This window comes from Pyxicephalus adspersus, chromosome 5 (genome assembly GCF_032062135.1).
Source record: "Pyxicephalus adspersus chromosome 5, UCB_Pads_2.0, whole genome shotgun sequence".
NCBI classification, from domain to species: Eukaryota; Metazoa; Chordata; class Amphibia; order Anura; family Pyxicephalidae; genus Pyxicephalus; species Pyxicephalus adspersus.
In genome coordinates, this window is record NC_092862.1 from 51,648,869 (window position 1) to 51,671,419 (window position 22,551).

Consider the following 22,551-nt stretch of genomic DNA (forward strand, 5'->3'; position numbering starts at 1 on the left):
CCGAATATCCCGACTGCACAGTGCAAAATCGGGTGACGTAGAAAGGAAAACGCGTAAGAAGAGAAGGGAAGATGGCGGTGCCTGGCACGCCCTCTGCGCCGGGCCGAAGACATATACTGGGACGATACAGGACCCAATGGAAAAAACCTCTCGACGGATGGACTGCTCTGCGGAAGTGAATGTAAGTGTGATTTTATTGTTTTGGGTTTACTTCCGCTTTAATTAGCTAGGCTGAAACAACAGGCAGGCAAGTTTTATTGCAGGAGGCACAATACCTTTCTGCAATAAAGAACCTGTGTGCTCACAATATTTTACTACTTAAGTTTAGTTCTGCTGCATTTTTCTTTTAGAACTAAACATTTAGACAATGTATGCATAGGGGGATTTTTTTGGCAAAACTAAATACAAAAAAAGCAAAAATTGGTTTACCCTACTGAGGTACAAAATAACGGGCAGTACATGGCAGTTTAAAGTGCATTACCAGCCAAAAAAAAAAAATCTGGCTAGGAGAACTTTCTCTCTGTACTACGGATACAAATTTTTATCCAATTGGAGTATTCCTCCTCACCAATCATTCCCATGGCAGCTCAAAATGTTGGGTTTTCCTTAACTGTCTTAGTGACAGTGATCACCATGACAAATAAAAGATAGTACATCTCCCAAAGAAGACACACACTTTAATAAAAACTTGACAGAAGGTATCAAATACTTAAATTTAAAAATACCTTTACATATACTGTAAGGTTAACAATTGAACATAAACAATTGTAATATTAGCTGACAGAACATAAAAGCATTGTTCCCTAACAAAAAGGCATGGTGAGTGTTTTTTATTGTGCCCAATATAGCAGAATGAAAACATTGTGCCATTTTTGCAGTGTATCATGTACTTCAATTTTCCCAGGAAATGGGATTAAAGGGTCTGGGTGAGGCAGTTAGAAATAATTTTGCTGGAGAATTAGAGGTCTTTTTTTGGAATCCAGGGTGTCCCAGAAGGAATGGGTGGGCCAGGCACTCCTCCTTTTCCCAAGCCAGGAATTTAGGATGCATCTGAAGCACCTGGCCATTGATTATAAAACAAAAATGGAGCAGGTCTTTGAGACAGGGGAGTTGCAGTTTGAGGCCAGATATGGTTTAGGCAAAGGGCTGTGAGGAAACTGTGAACTGGGAGAAGGTCTCTGAAGAGAGTGTCAGGGAGCCACAAGGCTAAAATGTATTTTTCTGTCATGTGTTAAAGATATTGATCCCTGTGAGGGAAAATCTTGGAATTTTCTCTTTTTTTTTGTAAATAAAAGTGGGCAGAAGGCCCTAAAAATAAAATGACGACTGAATATACCTCATTGCAGCGAGTGCTTTTGATGCTAATCCCCACACTAGCTATTGACTGCAAATATTGGAATACTGTATGTACATAGAAAGACATTTTGCATATAATGTCCAGTTTACACAGAATTCGTTAACATAGTTATCAAAGTTTTATTTTACAAGTATCCTGCTAAATGAAACACCTTTAATTAACAGTGACTATGCAGTGGTTGTGAAAGAACCATAAAAATTACACTGAGAAAGGAATTCACCCATAATGTCCTTTAAATTCAACTTGCATATTGATATTATCATACTCTGTGAACAATTTAACACATCAGAAGTCAGCTTTGTATCATCTATTATGTGGAATGTTGGCATAGCAACCCTTTATAGTAATTTACATTAATTTACATTAACTTGTAGTAAGGCCAGCTTCACAGCATGTTCTGAAGGAATCAACATCAATGTTGTTATATAGAAAGGATCTTCATGAACTGGTAAATGAAAGATTTAGGAAAAAAGCAAAGTTAAAAAGCTGCCTTTAAAAGAAATCATTATTCTCAACCTAACAGTTAACTAAGGTTCTGGAGAATTGGTTCTGGGTGATCCTCCCATGTAAACGTGTAGACTGGCCTATTAGTGTTTAATTGTCCTACCTACATGAGTGGACATGCTGTGTTGGCAAAATGATGGAAGGGGCTTATATATAATAAAACAAGTGAAGGTTCAAGAGCTATTTCTTAAAATCTTTCTTTACCATCTCTACCTCAGTCACCCACAGAAGCGTGGGTTCCACCGCAGGTCACCAGGTTATTTGTTGGAGAGCTTCATTCACCCCTCTTCCTACGAGCTGGAAAACTGGTGGACATGCTTTGTTCTGAGTCCCCTTTCTCCTGTAGATATTTTCCTACAATATAATGCTAATGCTAATGTCACTTTCTGCAATACTGAGATCTTCACACTTCCGCAGTATACAGTAAAATCCATATACTAAATATATATTAAATGGCTTTGGGACATTGAATTCAATGGTCCTGAGTTAATAAAGCTCTCCAAGGCTGAAGAAAGTACACTTTCATCAGTGAAGCTGGGTGATCCAGCAAACCTGGAATGGATCTGGTCCAGCATTGAAAACATTTGCTAACAAATAGCAAATGACTTTAAGGAAATCCATTTACCATCCAGGTTTGCTGGATCACCTAGCTTCACTGATAAAAGTATATCCTCTCCAGCCTTGAAAAGCTTTATTAAATCAGAACCAATAGGTGAAGGAGGACCTATCCATGATCTTGAATATGGCTATTGGAACATTTAGAAAATTTAGTTACTACGTAAGTATTCTATTCCTCCATAAAAAATGTACTGTTTTTACTGTCACATAATATTTTTCCCTTTTTGGTAGAAATACAGTTAAAAGATAGAGTTTTAAAAAAAAAAAAAAAAAAATGTTGTTGTAAAAAATGTTATTATTGTAAGCCAAATTAGGACAAGTGAAACAAAAATTGTTGGATGTAAAACATGTGAAGGATGATTCTTGGAGTGCCAAAGGTTGTGTCTCTAAAAACTTCCATGATGGAAAACAGTCCTGGATATAAAGAAGTTTTAAATCTGTACCATTGTATGTAGTACAAGCAAGTAAAGTTTAATTACTGTAATGCGCCTGGGCACACAAACCACAACCAACTCCAGATATCCTTGAATCAGGTTTATTCAAAACAGCACAGCACAGCAAGGGTTAATTTCAATCAAGCAAGGTACAGAAGGATAAGGCAAATGCAGGTCAGTAACAATCCGAGGTCAGGGCTGGCAGCAGGCAGAATGGTCAATACCAATCCGAGGTCAGGGCTGGCAGAGTTCAATCAGAGTTAGTTTCAGACCAGGTCGACAAGCAGATAAAGTTTAACATACACAAAGACACACCCAAGCACACTGTGGTAACAGAGGCTATAGCGGGCAATGGTGTAATGGACAGGCTCTCCTTAAATGGCCAGGATGACCAATCACCTTGCGCCACCTGGCACTGTCTGATAGGAGACTGAGTAAATCCCCTGCAGCTGATTGGCCGCAGGGAATTCAAACTAACTCTGTCCCGCCCTAGGGCGAGGCAGCCGAGTGCCACGCCCTCGGGGGGTACAAGAGGGACGCATGGTGACACGCGCACCTCTTCCCACAGTACCCCTAGGACGTGCACTACTTTGCACTTGCAAAGGAGTGCTGGGAGCAGGAACCACATCCAAAGGGATGCAAGGGATGCTGCCTGGCTGAACAGTACTTTGGCCAGGGCGGATCCCTCCGCCTGTAGAGACAGACAAGCTGCGAGCAGGGCAGCAGCCTCGGCCATGCTGCCTGCTACTGTGGCGTCCCCCTCTGTGGCTGGGAACCCCAGGGACACCGCAGGCTCGCAGGGCGGGTAAGTTCCTTACAATTACTAGGTAGACTTGACAACTATCCCTGCTTCCTGGCCATGGGTTCAAACTAAACTAAACTTACCATGGGTTCAAACTAAACTTGTAGACTTGTAAAGTACCTCCTGTACCAGGGACAGTAGTGGAGCTAATGTGTGCAGCATGTCTTGCTGAGGTACCAGGTAGTGGGTGAGATAGAACACCACATTTTCACAGATTTCTGGTTATTCTACCTTGTTTATCTCGTGTTAAAGTCAGGAAAATAACATGAGTTAATAAAGCTTTCCAAGGCTGAAGAAAGTACACTTTCATCAGTGAAGCTGGGTATCCAGCAAACCTGGAATGGATCTGGTCCAGCATTGAAAACATTTGCTAACAAATAGCAAATGACTTTAAGGAAATCCATTTTCCATCCAGGTTTGCTGGATCACCTAGCTTCACTGATAAAAGTACATCCTCTCCAGCCTTGAAAAGCTTTAATAAATCAAAATATAGGATTTAGTTTCCCATCAGGTCTGTGTGATAGTTGTCATGTACTACACCCATGTGTGAGAAAATAGGAAGCACAGATGGTATTGTATAACTAGGAATTTTTACCACTAGGTCAGCCTATGTGTCTTATTCTCCGGATGGCAACCAGTGCAGTACACAGAGGAAACCCACACAAACACAGGCAGAACAAACTCAATGCAGAGACTGGCTTGGGCCAAATACTGGACCCAAAACCAGCAAAGCCAAAATATTAGAGAGTACTAGTGCTTAGCCACCATAATAGTGACCATGACTGACCTTTACGTAGACTTTAAGGGAGCTTATTACTTACACTGCTCACTATTTTACCAACAGCCATTCCCCTATTAGATTAAGGTATAAGCAGATGAATTCTGCCATAAACAGCAGCAGCAGTGGTGCTTTACAGTATTTTTAGTTGGCCCAGAATGCTCCAGTGATCCTTATAAATGTATTAAGTCTGATCTCCAAGATATTACTAACACAATCACAGCTGCCAAACATTTGAACTTCAGCCTCAAACCTATCCTGATAACCATGTCCAAGTAATGGTAGACATCTGCTACAGGGAAATCCTCTGATGTGGACACAGCACTTACTAGATCAACAAAGCCTGCTAATAATTTTTTTTAAATGGCTTCTCTTTGGCTATGGCCACTATCTATAGCAATCCTAGACGAACCTTTGTGACCAAAGTGGCTATTTTAAAGCTTTACCAGGGCAACAGACTTGTCAAGGTATTTGTCTTTAAATTCTGATCCTTGACTTCTGACACCCTTTGGAATGACACCCCACTCTAGTGTTAATTTAGTCAGGGTCCATCAGAAGGTCAAATTGCCCAAGTGGGCATCCTTGAGACTCTAGAGTCCTGTTAGCCTAATTGTCGAGAGTAGTTTTGAATGTTATAGGGCTGTAATTCTCACTACTTCCCATCACTCCATATCTCCCCTCCTATTGTGTGTTACTTCCCCCACCTCCTAGATTGTAAACTTTTTGGGTCTGGGTCCTTTCCTCCTCCTGTGTCCCTGTCTGTCCTTTGCAACCCCTATTTATTGTACAGCACTAAATAAATCCTGTTTATTAATAATTTTAATAACAATAATGCAGGCGCGCCCAGGTCAATGAAGACTTCATCTCTGGTTGTAAACAAACAGCAGTGCAGTGGTTGTTGGATCGCAGTAAATATACCTCTGCGGAGGGGAGGGTGGATTAAATTAGCTCAAGGGAAGGTGGCAAAATAACACCTGCACTTTGAGCAATTCTTTTTTAAGTTACTCTTCTGTTATCAACATTCCCTTTTCTGCGCCAGGAGAATACATTTAAGAATAAGCTACACACACTTTAAATTTCTCATATAAACAAGAAAAAACACACCTACTATAAAAGTAAAGATGTTTTGTAAACCTCATAAAACGTTGCATGCAACTTATTGGAAACTGATTTAATCAGGAAAATTAATTATATGGCAGATGGAGGCAGTTGTTTATTGTGCACGATAAGCAATTTACTTTTCAGATGTTCTTTTTGAAATATTCCAGCCTGGCAGTTTTACACTGGATATTTCAGGCTACATGAATTATAAAGCAGCAGGCATCATTAAATGATATGCTAATTTGATTTTAAATAAACAAAACTTTTTTATTTACAATTTACTAGTTTATAGCATAAAATGAATTACTAACCTTGTAAACTATATTGTTAAAAAAAAAAATCTAAAAAAGAACAATTGTGAACTTTAGAATCATCATCTTCCAAGAAAAGTGTGGTGTCCTGTAAAAAATATGTTTACATAATATCTGTAATATTTTAAATACTATCAATAAAAAATAAATTTAAAAAATAAAAGAACAGACAAGGACAGCAAATTTGTGTATTTGTGTATTTTTGTACAGTTTCACTCCCATACTAAGAATATTATTTACCCATCTGACAAATTTTTAAAGTTAACATCTGCAAAAATTTTGTTTATTTTCTTTTATGGTAAGGTTTAAGGTTTACAGGAAAATTCATATTTTTAGTATGTTAAAATGAAAATCATAATTCACTTTATATTACTGAATGCTATCTAATTAACTGCCTCCTCTTGTAGTTTTCTGCAGAGAGTGCAGGGACCTGTTGAATCTCTCCCAAAACTCTGCACTCAGGCTATGTGCAGCAGAATGATAATGTTCTGTTTGCTTTTACAAGACAATACCTTGGTTTGTAAAGGCATTTGGTGCACACAAGTTGGATTTATATGCCGTTGGCTAATTGGGAGTAAATTTAAATGCAAATTTGTGTGCCTTGTTTTAATCTCTTCTATACTTTCTTTGCTTTTGGTTTGTATATTGCCAGTAAACCACCCAAGGTTTACAGATCCCATAAAATTAGAAACATAGCTTATTGGCATAAATAAACTTGTTTTTCTGTAATGCTTACAGATAAAATGGTTGGCGTTGACTATAACTGACAGTTAACATTTTTTCTTGCTCTAACTGCAGAGAAAAAGGGACAAATAAAAATATTGCGATTTTGCTCTGAGCTAAATTTCCACATTTCATTTCTTCCAGTTTTCTAAAAATCCTCCTGCCCAAACTGACTTTGCAACTAACTGTCATATCTTGCTGGTAACTCATACATTTAGATGTGCATCTTATTTATTAGGTGGGTAACCTTTTGTAATGTCAGACAGTAGTGTCTGTGCTGTGAATGCATAAAATTGTTTTAAGAATCCTATCATACATTCAAATTTGTGTATTTTACCGTTGACTGATAACATAACCTCACCAATTTCTCCTAATAAGAATACATTAATTTTTGTGTAAATAATTCAATACTTGTTATTTAAAGTCAGTGCACGCATTAAGCTCCTAAATTTATGGACTGATAATAAAGCATTAGCATGTTTTGCATTTCCAAAAGCAGCTGCAGATATCAGAAAATTTGATATTAAGACTTTAAAACTCTGACATATAATTTATAAACTAAAATACATAAATCAACTTTGAATAGGTCTATTATTACTAAAATAACAGTAACAATCTATATTATAAAATGCCCAGTAAAACTAAAAAGTATGATGCTTTATTTTGTTTCCTGGATAGCAGGTTTTATCTCTGTTGAGGTGAATGAATTGTATTACTTTTCATAGTGTATAAAGCACAGATCAAGAGAATATACAACATGGAAAATAAAGTGCATAAATCATGAGTATGTAGAAAATGGACAGGGATCGGGAGTATTTACAACATTATGTACAGAGCGCAGAGATCAGAAGCTTATACAACTTGGGGTGTCAAGAACAGGGATCAAGAGTATACAACATGGGGTGTAGAGAGCAGGAATCAGAAGTATGTACAACATGGCATATGGAGTGAACAAATCAGGAGTATGTATAACATGCTTTTTAGAATGTGGGTTACAGAAATATGTATAACATTGCATAAATATTGCAGGGATCAGGAGTATCTACAACATTTTGTATGGTTTATGTTCAGGAGTATGTACAACATAGTGTTTAGGATGTTGAGGTCAGACGTATGTACATGAACATGTCGTACTGGAGAAGACTATAGGCAGAGTCTAAAGCACACGTGTACACACGTTAGATTATTCTCAGTTGAAATGAGCTGGACAGGAATCTGACGTCGTCTGACGTTATTCGTTAATCTGTCCTGGCGGATTTATGAATGGCAGCAGATGAACAACCACAATGAAAGTAAAGGGAGAAGAGTACAGCAGGGTGCCGCTCACTTGTTCTCCCCCCTTCCTGCTCATAAGAACAGAACAGCTCTGTATGTACAGCTCTCATTCTTTCATCTTTGTGTTCAATGATTTTTATCAGGTTTTTTTTTTAATTTTAAACAAAATAACAATAAACAAATAGTCATTTGCATACATCCATGACATAAAGGTGAGGAGCAGTGAAATAGTACACGTGTCAATAATAATTTCCATACATTAATAATATCAGCATACGTGTACAGATAATTTGACAATAAAACTGTTTTGTACAGTGTGTTTTCCTTTCACTAGACAAAGTCCATTTTCTAACCTTTGAGCACCTAAAACAGTTTAACTACCCATAGAAAACAATACAAAAGAAACCTGTGGGGAAAAACAGACCAAGTGGGGAGATAAACATTATACATTACCATGATGATTGCAGAGTAAGTTGTTACCAACCAGGTAACGTTGTTAGGGATATAGATATTGTAACCATGGCTTCCATATGGACATTGTGAAAGATTGTTTCCAATGACAATATTCGAGCGTGCGTACGTAGCCTAAGGCTGAGCATAGGGTACTGGCCCAGTACTGGAGGAGGTAAACTAGGGGCTGTGCTGCCATGGACAACACAATAAACAGCCTGTGAATTGCTCAGTTAAAATATGTAATGTGCATGTTCAGTAGTGAAATCAGATTTTTTCCTGGCAGTAATACAAACAGCCTACATTAGTTGCCTTTTTCACAGACCATCCAGTGATTCACAGACTATTGGCAACACTGCACCCCAAAACAACTCCTTTTTTTGTTTTCTCTTATCAACCCTTTTTACTCAGTGTGAGTTATATCACATTTTCAGCTTTGCTTTTTGTAAGTCACCTATTTTTTCCACAATATAATATAAGTAATAGAAAATTAAGTAGAGCTTGATATGGTATTGAATGTATCCTTGGTATTCTTGTTAACAAGTAGCTCATTTTAAGGAGCATCATCTAAATTATCCTACATAGCTACCTTTATAAAAGCTACTTGTGCACTATACCACTTTGCAAGGCAACAATACATCCTCAGTTCGTGATATGGTTCAGACAATAATTTCTATTTTTTTTATTGTTTGCAGCTGGTGAAGTAGCATGTCAATGTGACACAATCTAAAATGAAATGTCAATTGCTTTCAATTGAACTCTGTGTAAAAAAACCTGATTCAAGTTAAAAATGTTAACAATTGTGTAGTTTAAAGGGTTTATCAACTTACTGCTACGAGTTCTAAAGAGTAAATGTTTCCATAGAATTGTTAGAATTGGATTTAAATATATTAAATATACTTGCCTGAATTTGGCCATTGTCCCGTTATTCACTTATAGACAGTTACATGACAGTTTGTTAATCCAGACAGATTGATGTCAATAGGATATCTGCATACACTGGTGATCAAGGCTAATCAGGGGCATATATAGCAATTAGATAGGTAAAAAAACTTTGCCCAATCAATAACTTTTTGGCTTTTTAGGTCTTAGTGACAGTATCTTTATCACCCATTCCCCCTTGTTCTAAAGAATGTGTTAGGATTGCTGGTGTAAATTCCTGAGAAACATGTTCAGCCACCCCTGTGTGCCCCCCTTACTTTATAATACTAATATAGCACCATGCATGTTTTACCAAAACATCTAAAGGGGGTTGAAGGATCATGCTAGATATACTTTAATAGAGTAGTCAGCCTAGTAAGGCAGGCTAGGAGTAGAGAAATCCTTCCAAATAGAATTGCTCAGTTGTAAATACTTGATCCCAAAATGTTTTAGTTTTAAAAGGATGCAGATCTACTGGATTAGCAGAGCGTTTAATGAAGGCAAATTAAATAGTTGAACCCTAATGCTGATCTGATATCATATGACATGAGTCATATGACCTTTCATATGACCTTCATGTTGCCCTCAGGTCACCCATTATTGACCCATTATAACCCAGTATAACAGCAAATGCTGCAGGCTAAGGCCCCTTTTAGATTTGCAAAGGAAAACTGTTAACCACTTCTAGACATATAGCAAACTGTTGTCGTGTACTCAGGATCAGAAAACTGCACTGCAGGTCAACATGTTTGCAAATGTCCAGGGGAGGAAAACAACTGCATGGCCAGAAGCAACATACCGCTTCCAGCTTTACGCTTCAACACCCCCCCCCCCCCCGTAAATCCGTAAATCAAATTACCATGGTAGATTTGTCTTGATTTATTAAAGCTCTCCAAGGCTAGAGAGGATATACACTTTTATGAATGAAGCTGGTGATCCAGCAAACCTGAAATTGACCTGGTCCTTGAATGAAAACCTTTAACAAATAGCAAACTACTTTTAGGAAATCCATTCCAGGTTTTCTGGATCTTCTTTTTTCCAGAGTGCAAAATGGAAAGGGGCTTTTTTGGTAAATGTCTGGGATGTCCACCCAAAATTATTTAGTTTTACAGCACTTGGTTGGCAAAGTAAATATCAACTGGTCACTGATATTTAGCATTCCTTTCAATGCTAGCTCCATCCCTGATGATCACCAATAAATTAGAACACTGCCCACTTACTAAATCTGAACATTAAGCACCAAAAACAACATTACCAACCAACAGGCAAGCAGTTTGGATTTGAAATTCTGAATCTAGTTTTTTTGCCCTAAGATTACCTGAATTGACTTTTAACCAAACTGAGAAAAGTTAAAACAACAGAAGAATGAAGGGCATGTGACAGCCAACTTGGTTTGTTAAAAGGGACTTTGGATTTTTTTCTCTAACTTGTATATAAAAGTATATATTGGCCACTGATGACCATCAGCCAGTGGGACTGTGGCAAACATTAAGCTGAACTCAAGGCACAATTAGGAACAACATTAACATCCAGCCCGAATAGGGGGTTAGCAAGATAAATATCAGGTTCTAATTTGTAATTCAATTTTTCCCATTTGATTAGACCTTCTTCAGATTAATAATTGGATTATTAAGACAAATTTGAGCAGAAAAACAAAGACTACAGGGGCAGCTTAATAATGTCACAACAATAGGGTGACAATGAGATTGGTCAGTAGATCACTTCCAGAAGAGCCATCATACTAACAGCTAACTCAAGTAAATTAAAAAAAGCTTTGGAAGGATTTTTTTTTATTTGTTAATGGCATAAGGGGTTTAGAATTTGTTGGAGATGAAAGGGTTTAACGTATTGTAATATACATTTAACAATATAAAACAATTCCTTGTAGTTCTACTAAATAACTCTTTACTGTTGAACCTTATGTGGTTATTACGCACAAAGATAACCTTTCATAATCAAATTTTTCACAGTGTGTGATGTACTGCATGCTCAGATGTAGTATGAAAACATACTAGAAATCTGTGCTTTTATGGAAAGAAAACAGCCTGATGTCTCTACTAGCTTTCAAGTAAAAAAAAATGAAAAGCTATTCTAAATAACACATGAGCGCCTCTGTAAGTAGACAAAAGACTACAGATGGACTAAAGAGGGTTGCCAATGTAGCACAAAAGTAGTAAATAAACCCAAAGACTAAATCAATACTTCAAAGGAGAATGTGCTGATGAATAATAACGTATACATAAAAGAAATAATGCTGGACATGTGCCTAATGCCCAAATAATGCAACTTTCTATGAGTTAATATTGCAACATACTGCAAACAGAAATACAAGAATACATAAAACACAAACCTGTGTAAAAGTAAAAGGTTTAGGCGGCTGCACCATGCTGGTATAAATACTGGGGTATGCTCCTAACACTTATTAGAATTTTAAAAAGTACACAGGATGAGCTTCACAATGTTTTAGAGATTACAGAACAAGTCAGGTTGAATGTGATTAACTGCTGCTAAATATACTGAAAAGATTTGGGCAAAGGTTCCCAGATTTGGATTAGGAAGGGTTCAGTAAACACCACGAACCAATGGGAGATGAATCTGTGTTTTTTAATTAGTTTTTTAAATTGGTAAACTATATAAATTTAGTTATAATTTTATTTTCTCAAAATACTTTTTCTTTGGCATTGGTGTATTTACATTTTTTTGACTTTGGGAAGGGGCAAGTGATACTAATGAACCACCATGCTTGTTCAATGCGTGTGGGTTCAGTATATCATGTACTTTATGCCTGTATAGACAAAAACTACACAAGGAAGGTATTGGCTCTGGTCCAGTGCCATTGTTCCCCAGAGGACAATTGTTCAGCCTTAGGAGGCTAGTTGCACCGTCTCAGCACACGGTAGCCCCCTGGATTGTAATGCACTCTCTGTTGAGGTCTCTGTCTCTCCATAATATTAGAAACTGGTTTTATCATTGTCATGTCAGAGCCTCCAGCAAGGAAGACAGTAGGAAGCACAGAAGTGACGTTACAAAATCTCTGTCTAAATCTCTTCAGACTAGCAGTTAGAAGCATAGGGCTTGATTTATTAAAGTTCTCCAAGGCTGGAGAGAATACACTTTTATCAGTGAAGCTGGGTGATTCAGCAAACTTGAAATGGATCTGGTCCAGGATTGAAAACATTTGCTAACAAATAGCAAATTTAGGAAGTCCATTGCAGGTTTGCTGGATCACCCAGGCTCACAGATCAAAGTGTATCCTCTCCGACCTTGGACTACAGATTAACAGCTATGATGATTTAGGATCCTTTTCTTATTACTAACTCATTGGTCTTCCTGTTATGCCAATCTTTGACTATGAGACTCAGAGGGAATCAGCTGAATCTGATGAGGTACATTTTCTAATATTACTCTGATTTTGACCTGTTGTTGACATCTGATGATTATTGGTTTGTATTTTCACAAAAAAACATCCTATAAAACTCATTCTTTTTGTTGTAGTGATTTCTGTTCTTTTCTTTCTCTATGGAATGTGGTATGTTCTCCAGCATTAATTTCAGTAGCCATGCTCTTTTTACTTGTTTTTCTTCACTTTAGCATCCCTAATCATTGAGACATTCTGAGTGCTGTCATGTTCCAAGTCTTCATCTAGTAAAGGACTTTGTTTTTAATCATTTTACAATATATCATAATTATAGAATACATGGTTATACGTGTCTATCAAAGGCATTGTTCTCTGCCAAAAGGAAAATGAATTATTTCAGAGTTGTGGGGCAGCAGTATGCTGTCATGAGATGTAAAAATGTCACAAATCTATGCCTAAAACAACACTGCATGTGTATACACTGATCAGCTAAAACATTAAAATCACTGACAGATGAAGTGAATGACATTGATTTTCTTGTTACAATGGTAATGGTTAAAGGCTGGTTTAATTAGGCAGCAAGAGAGGAGTAAGTTCTTGGACTAAGCAACTTTACCAAAGGGTCAAACTGTGATGGCTAGAAACGAACGTCAAAGCATCTAAAAAATGTCAGGTCTTGTTGAGTGTACCCAATATGCAGTGGTTGGTCTCTACCAAATATTATACAAAGAAATGTAAGTGGCTGGCAAAGCTTAAAATAAAAAGTGCCAAAAAGGGTTCAGCATTCAGGTAGAGTGGGGGCACTAGAAATTATTTGAGGTAAGTGCAAGCTATTTGTCCATACTACTGCTTTTAAATGAGCTATTTGTATCTAAATTCAAATAGCTACATCTTTTTTGTATAAGCATCATTAGTATTGGTGTGCATGACAATTATTTCCATAATTAACTTCTAGTAAAAGTATATTTATTTTGCAGCATTTTATGATTTGCTGTTATGGTGTTATATAATTTTCTCTTGTTGGTTAATGTAATAGCACAATACACTTTCATGTGTATGAGGCTTTAATAGGTGTTATTTTTACAGCTTGCAAATTGTTCTTGGAGCTTGTCTGATGACATCCTGTAACACGCAGCATAATCATTTATTGCAAGTGAAAGGTGAGCTGAGCTAATCAAACCTTCCCCTTCTGTCATCACATCCCAGTTCTCTAATAACTCTTCTGCAACATGTTCTATAGACAACCTCCACAAAGTATCTGATAAGTGTGAAAGCAAATGTTAGCAGCTATGGAATCATAATAATTTGGCTTAGTCACTGTCCTGGTTTTTAGTCATCCCTTTTAGCACAGGACTGTTTTCTTTTTGTTGCATTCTTCAACAGATTGGTGGCCTGTAGTCATCTATTACTCCTAAAGAAGCATCTAGTATTTTTTTGTACCTCCTCAGTGGTCTCTTGTACTTTCCTCAAAAATGTTGGTATCCTCTGAGGACGAAAATGCATTTTTTTTCTGTTATGTATTTCAGCACCGTGTGTGTTACTGCACTGCACTTTAATGCATAAGTTGTCATACATGAACATTAAGTGTAACTGCACTGTACTGTTACATTTATATTGAAGCTTGCATTGTCCAGCCTTAGTCTACCTTATACTTACCTGTTCCCAATCCAAAGAGATAAGGCCAATGAAGCTCCAGAGCTAACTCTCCATGTTTTCTGAACCAGGCCCCTGTATGTATTGTGCAATCTTCAATCAAGTTTATAGTAAATTATTTTTCCATGTATCAGCTCAGAGATTTTATCAAGCATGTCTCTCTGTTCTCAGTAATGCTGGATCAGGGACAGGTGAATAAAGGACGGGCAGGTGAAGATTCAATATAAGCGTGACTACACCAAAAGTGCAAGTAAACCTTTGGCTATCTCTGCTTGCCATGTTCAGTTTTAGTTATGCATATTTTTTTTAAAGAAATGTTTTATTTGTAGGGTTTTTTAAAGCAGAAATAAACTCCACTGTCAGCAACCAGGCTTTTGCTATAATGTGCAAATATGTTCAACATATTTTCACTTTGACAGACTTACCTGCCAAATCCCCCCTCCAGCGGTGCAACAGCTGCAATGTCTTTCATTTCTATATCACTGCCGCTATCAATATTACCCAGTCTTTAAAGTTCGGAGTCTTTGCTCATTGCCAGGTTTGAATGACATAACTTTGGCACATGTGCATTGGAGCTACTTCATCTTGGCACAATTCCACATGCATGGCTCACTGTACAGAGAAAGACAGGTAGGCAGGTAGTCTGTTCTGTAATTAAAAAAGTGCTGCTTGTCAGGACTTTTGATAAGTGTACTTTACTTCAACTTAAACTACAAATTGTTTTATTTTGAAGTAACATTATCTAGCTAATGTGCATCACAAGTAAATTTTCGGAATTTTAACAGCAACATGAGTCTTGGGCAATTAACCGATATGGCTTAATGGAGCCAGCCCTATGAATAATTTGTAATGAATGAGTTTTCTCTTTATCAGTGCTCAACTACTCTTCCCAATGCTATGAAGCTTTGTTGAACAAAAATACTCTTTGCACCTAGACAGTAATTTTTAATTGTTTTAAGAGATGTTTTGATAAATGTGCCATAAAGGAGTCATAAAGTTGCTCCGCTCCATATCTTTTAATGGAGAAATAAAAACTTGGTTTTAAAGCTAAACTCCTGGCAAATTTTAACACAAAGATGAAATTCATACATCAGAGTTGTATTACCTGTAAACTAATTTAAATTTCTGTATATCCAGTTCTCATATTTACACAACATATAGCAGGGCAGGAGACCTCATTTTGCTCTACTACAGTCCAAGCTTTGCAGGCAAAATTCTAAATTTGTTCACCTCTCTCACCCACCATCTCTATATTATCCTACAAGGTGAAACCATGGGATTGTACATGGCCACTATCACCTCACCCCAAAATACATATTATGGACAAAAGTACACAAAATAATAAAATATCAAATGCATAAATGGTGAAAAAATTTTCGCTGCAGCTCTTTATTGGGAATTAAATAAAACTTAACTTGAACTTTATTAACTTCCCCAGCTTACCGCTTGAGTGTAACTCGGGGGGAAAAGAAACTTGCTGAAAGCGGTAACCCCGAGCCACACTTCGGATAGCTAAAAAAGTGAAGAAAAAAAACAGTTACCCGGTCCCATCATGTCCTCCAGTGTCCTGCCATCCTGTGGTCGCGTCCTCTTAGTAAGATCTGTCCCCCGGCAAGTGCGCTGGCGTTCCCCGGGAGTTCCGGGTAGCGTTGGTGCGTACAGCCGTCGCTAGGGGTGTGGTGGGATTTTCAAATTATTTTGTATTGCATTCAATACAAAATAACTGTATTGAACGAAATACACTGAAATCATATGTCTAAAAGCAGTACATTGTCTTTCATTAAATTTTATTTTACAGTAGAATATAATGAGTATAATATGAGTATGAGTATATTAAAGTATGAAACACAAAATCATGTCAACGTTTATTATTAAATTTATTAATAAATTTATTTTTTTTAAATGTTTTTAATTTATTATTTTGACATGATTTTGTGTTTCAAACTTTATTATACTTATTAACTCATAAACCATAACCATAAACATTGTATACCAACAATCATAGTCATTCAAGATTCAAGCAGCACAAATCAAATAGATTTGGCCATCCTAAATCATGTAAAACACTGTCCGCCCACAAAGTGGGTGACAAACCCCAATAAAGATAAACTGTGACACAGGCTGGCAGCTTGCTGTAGTAGATAGAACTGCCACAGGTCCAAACTAACAGCTTTGTGTAAAGGCTAGCAATGTCTTGTTTGGATGTTGATTTTCCCGCCAAAGTACCAGCAACCAATCAGATGATCAGCTTTGGCTCAATCTGTAAACACAAATGCCTCCCCTTTTCCTTTACTGAGCCTATTGTGTCTTTTGTAGCACATGCATATTGCAGCACAACTAATTGACTCCATACTTCTCTTCCTCTCCCTTTCTAAGATGTGCTGTAGACGGCATTAAAAGATGATAAAAAGCTAAATCCAATGATTTCACTGCTTGTATACCTTTGGTGCATGTGTCTGATCCCAAGCTTTTTCCTACATGGGAAAAAAATGGAGATCTCACGGGACTCTTTTTTTCCCCTCATTTACAGCAGGCTACTTCACCCACTCGCACACCTGCACAATGCCAGATAGGTTGACATAGCCAGAACATGAAAGACAGGGGAAGATGGCGGCCCCGGCGCTTTCTCAGTGCAGGGACAAAGACGAGTTCCAGGACAGCGCGGGGCCCAATCCAGGAAAGCTCCACAGGGATTAATGGATATGCGGAAGTAAAGTTAAGTGCGTTTTTTTAGTTTAGTTCTGCTTTAAGTACCTCTGGATTATGCCTAATTCTGACAAATGCAACTAGGTTATATATAAATATATTTGGTAGCACTGCCGACAAACATTAGTTATTTGAAAGAACCAGCAACAATGATTCAAGGGGGCTCGATTCACATGCAATTTGTTTCCATATCTTTCACAGTTTAATGTTTTCACAGCTGGCCATGTAGTTGGGGAACCTTTCAGAGCATACACAGTGAAAAGCATACAGCTCCTTGTACCATTATTCCCAGTGTGAAGGCAGTGAGCCTTCTACTTCGTAAATGAGAAGATCCAGCTATGACCAGATAAAGATTACAGTGTACTGTACTTAGTACAAATAGAAATGCATCTATGGTGATGGAGGCATACCACACATACATGACTTTTTGAGATAAAACCACGTGTCAAAGTGGAGGTACAGTCTTATTGAATTAGATGGGCATAAGTCTTTGCAACCTGACTATGTAACAGATGGGCAATTGAAGTTACAAATAAATCCAATCTTTTCCTGTAAAAATGGAGTTTGGGTCTGCCACTTGCAATGATTTATTTTTAATAAGACAACAGTTCACCTAAACGCTTACTAGAAAAATTCACATTGCATTTTTTAGTACAGATAGTTGTCATTACAGATTTAATTTCTGTGTTATTGGCTGTATATTCTGTATTCAAACTAATAAAATAGAAGCACTGTTTCTCATTTCTCACAGCAGAATTTAATAGTTATTTTGTACAAAATAGCCTTTCTTTAGCAGTAAAAAAAATGTCTTCCACTGATATAGGTAAGTCCAGATTAAATCCAGTTTCCTGGTAAGTGAAAAAAAGAAACACCATTAAAAGAGGAGATCTGAACCTCCAAAGCCCTATAAAGAAAGATTATATTTAGCTTATATTATCTTTTAATGTGGAAGTATTGGTCCCCAAAATGACACTCTTTGGTCCCAGCGTAAAACATATACCAGTGCCTCTGTCCTTTAATCATAATTATCTTATCTAAACAGTTGTATAACTCCACCTGAATTTATTTTAAAACTTTGCACCTATAGGGTAACTCACCTGACATTCTGACATTTATTCCTATTGATAAAAAAAAACAATATACCTGGAGTTCTGTTTTAGGAAAGGACAACATATTCTCTAAGTTGTTGACCCCCCCTATATTTAAATTTAAGAAAATATATATACTTTTGGGGAAAGTACAAATTAAAAAGTTTTGCTTCAGGCAAATGTAAAGAAAGGTTTGCACCTTTAATTATATCTAGTTAAGCAACGCCTAATATTAACACGTACTGCAAAAATGTCCAGAGACTATGACCATGTTGTTAGACTTGTAAATCAGTTTTTATATTTGCAGTCTGTTGTTTGAGACCTATTTTGGTATATTTAGAAAAAATGTAAGTAGACAAACCTATTTTATATTATGTTCCACGTATTCTTAAAATAAAGTTACAGACTAAAGGAATAAAACATATTGGTAAAAGCTGAAATAGCACTGCATACTAAAGCGTAAATCGTGCTAACACATTGCATGTTATTTAAAAGTACAGGAGAGGTGAGATTTTTTCGTGAAGCTGTATTAGTGGTAAAGCAATCTGATTATTCATCGCAAATTTTAAACTAACTGAGCCATGAAAAGGTAAAATAAGTGAAATTCACTACACCTGTCTGGTTAACATGTTTGTGTTTAATTCTTGGAAGAATAGTAAGGATTTAAAAGAAGAATCTATATCCTCTGGAAAAATGAATTCCCCCTAACACCTTTTGCCATCTTATCCATAATAAACATGTTTATATGCTCACTGAATCCTTAGTTGTCGTCTTCTAAACTGCCCTTCTGCTGCTGAAATGTTGTCCTACACCAGGAGTGCCCACGCTTTTTTGGCTTGCAAGCTACTTTTAAAGTGACCAAGTCAAAATGATCAACCATCAATAAAAACTTGGTTTTTCAGTGAGGGAAAGAAGTATTTGATCCCCTGCTGATTTTGTATGTTTGCCCTCTGACAAAGAAATAACCAGTCTAAAATTGTAATGGTAGGTTAGTTGTAGGTGTGAGAGACAGAATAGCAACAAGAACCCTCAAAAACCCAGTGCTCAAAAGTCAGAGCTTGATGTGCATTGTAATGAGTGAAATAAATATTTGATCCCTTCGCAAAAGATGACTTAGTACTTGGTGGCAAACCCCTTGTTGGCAATCACAGAGGTCAGACGTTTCTTGTAGTTGGTCACCAGGTTTGCACACATCTCAGGAGGGATTTCGTGCCACTCCTCTTTGCAGATCCTCTCCAAGTCAGTAAGGTTTCAAGGCTGATGTTTGGCAACTCAAACCTTCAGCTGCCTCCAGATTTTCCATGGGATTAGGGTCTGGAGACTGGCTAGACCACTCCAGGAACTTCATGTGCTTCTTTTTGAGCCACGCCTTTGTTGCCTTGGCCGTGTGTTTTGGGTCATTGTCATGCTGGAATACCCATCCATGACCAATTTTCAATGCCCTGGCTGAAGGAAGGAGGTGCTCACCCAAGGTTTGACTGTACATGGCCCCGTCCATTGTCCCTTCCATGTTTGACGGTGGGGATGGTGTTCTTGGGGTCATAGGCAGCATTCCTCCTCTTCCAAACATGGTGAATTTAGTTGATGTCAAACAGCTCAATTTTGGTCTCATCTGACCACAACACTTTCACCCATTTCTCCTCTGGATCATTCAGATGTTCATTGACAAATTGCAGACGGGCCTGTACATCTGCTATCATGCTATCTGTACATCATCACGCTATTTTGAGCAGGGGGACCTTGCGGGCTCTGCAAGATTTCAGGCCTTCACATTGCAGTGTGTTACCAATTGTTTTCTTGGTGACTATGGTCCCAGCTGCCCTGAGATCATTGACAAGTCCCCCCCGTGTAGTTCTGGGCTGCCTCGTCACTGTTCTCATGATCATTGCACGAGGGGAGAACTTGCATGGAGCGCCAGACCGAGGGAGATTGACAGTTATTTTGTGTTTCTTCAATTTGTGAATTATCGCGCCAGCTGTTGTCACCTTTTCACCAAGCTGGATGGCGATAGTCTTGTAGCCCAGTGCAGCCCTTGTGTAGGTCTACAATCTTGTCCCTGACATCCTTGGACAGCTCTTTGGTCTTGGCCATGGTGGTTTGTTATCATTGGTATCATTTTCTGATTTTACATTCACCCCATGCTGACACATCACTGCGCATGATAAATTGTTTGTAGTACATATAGGATTGATTTTTCTAAAGTCTACTGGGGTGTATGATGGTATCCCAGAAAGCTGCAATGAGAAGTGGCATCATCCTCACCTAGGCAAATATTGCATAGTAGTGGTATCATGACACACAACAAGTATTAAAAAAAAAAGATGGCATGTAATTTATCAGTAAGGGTGTGTAACAGTTATTATAGATAATATTAAAAACTGATGGTCCTTCTTAAGTAATAAAACAACATCAAAAAATGCCATTAACTACTATTAACGCAATAAAAAAAAAAGTTTATCTAAATTAAATGTACAGTAATATATATACACTGGATCAGCATGACAACCAGGGTACTTGTATTTTAGAGGTCATTAGTGAAAACTTTTATATTTTCCTATTATAGATTTTGTTCCAAGTCACATGTTGCTTGATTTATTGAAAATAAAGTAGTAGTTGAAAATGTAAGAGTAGTTGTAAATTGGCTAACACAGAAGTCATCATCTTTGTTTCATGTGGCCTGTCTACTCTGTTCCAAATAAAACATATTCACTTTCTCCTGCCTAGTTTATCATAAATGCTTCCAAACCATCACAGTACCAATTTTAAAAATTAGGTTTTGATATAACTATCTAAACCACCCTAGATACAAAGGTAGAATAAGTGCACAAAAAATGCTTTTGATTTAGAAAAATTACTTCCCAACACAATGAAGTTGATTTAATAACTGAGTTTAGGTTTTTTACATTGCAGAGTGAATTATCAGACTGCAAATTATTGTTTACCTAGATTAGTGAACATTGTGAAAATTCAATTTTCAAAGAATAAGCAATCACATACAATGAATGTTGCAGTAAAAAGCCTAACTTCTCAGTAAAACCACAACTTTGATATGAATATTGTGGGGTCACAGCATGAATCAAGGAATTTTGTCTTTTTATCAATGGTTCAGGTTTTTTTTAACACACATTAGATTTTTTAAAGTGCAGCCAAGACAGGTAAATATTCTGGCACACCCAATTTAGAAAGTGGATGTCTAGAGATGTGGGAACTGCCATGTTTGAACATTTTCCAGGAACATTTTTACTACCAGCCTCTTGTCTTCTCTTTTCCCTAATGTTGTGTCTATGCACAGATGATGAAGTATTAGTAAAACTGAACTTGCACATCTGTCATAAATATAATCTGGGGAAAGAAAAAAATTCTCTCCAAACTATTTAATCTTATGGAAATCTATTGCTCTTTAGTAGGCCATTATTGCGACATCAGAACTCTTTAATGAGTCTTAGGAGATCTTAGGAGGTTTAAAATACATTCTAACCAGCAGCAAAATCTGTGAATGTCACTAAAGTGATAATCTATGTCACCTCAGCATTTAGAAATAATCCATAAGTAAAACAAGTAAATTGAACACTTTGCAGTTCCAGAGTTCTGGATTTAATTTTCCACTTTAATATTAACTAAATATCAGTGGATGTCACAGTATGCCTAATCCACATCTAACTTTTTTTTATAAAGATGTACCTAATAAATTCACTACTAAGTTTATGAACAGTAGTATAGTTTTGTGATTCACAATTTTAATGATAAGGCACAATTATTGACGTTAAAGAAGAGTTAGAGCCTTAATGGATAAGGATATAAGCAACCACTCATAGTAGACTGGCAACAACACCTCTTAGTGAAATAAGTTGTGTTCAACTTTATGTATGTGCTCCATAAATTATTGGATTAAAAGATAGTTTCCAAACATTGAAATGTTAAATGTATATAAACCTCAAAATAAAATATAATATTTTGCAGCCTACCCCTTGTTTTTCTTCCATAACCCTCACCTAACAAATGACAACTAAACCCTCAAAACAAAAATGTAATACATTGCAGCATGCAGATGTGGTGGCTGCATGAGTTTTATTTTTCAGTTTATGAACATTTTTAGAAGTGCTAAAAGTGTTTGACAATTATAGTTTAATTACCTTGTTTACAAAAGCAAAATAATATTCTAATAACCTAATTTTCATGACCAGGGGACAGCATTAGAAGCCTTCCTCTGCCATGACCAATAAATCCACCCCACCGATTAATCCCCCCAAAGTAAAGACACCACAACACAATTTCTTTGTGAAAAACTTGGCCACAGCAGCCCCCTTTTATTAACCATGTACATAAACAAATTAACAACAATATTTTTGCATAAAACCAGAACAATTCTTTAAACGGATCCATGAAAGGTATGACTTTATCATAGTACTCCAGCTGTCTCCGCTTTCCCACCAGGCCCCAAGGCGCTCGTACCCCGCCTCAGGGACAGTTAG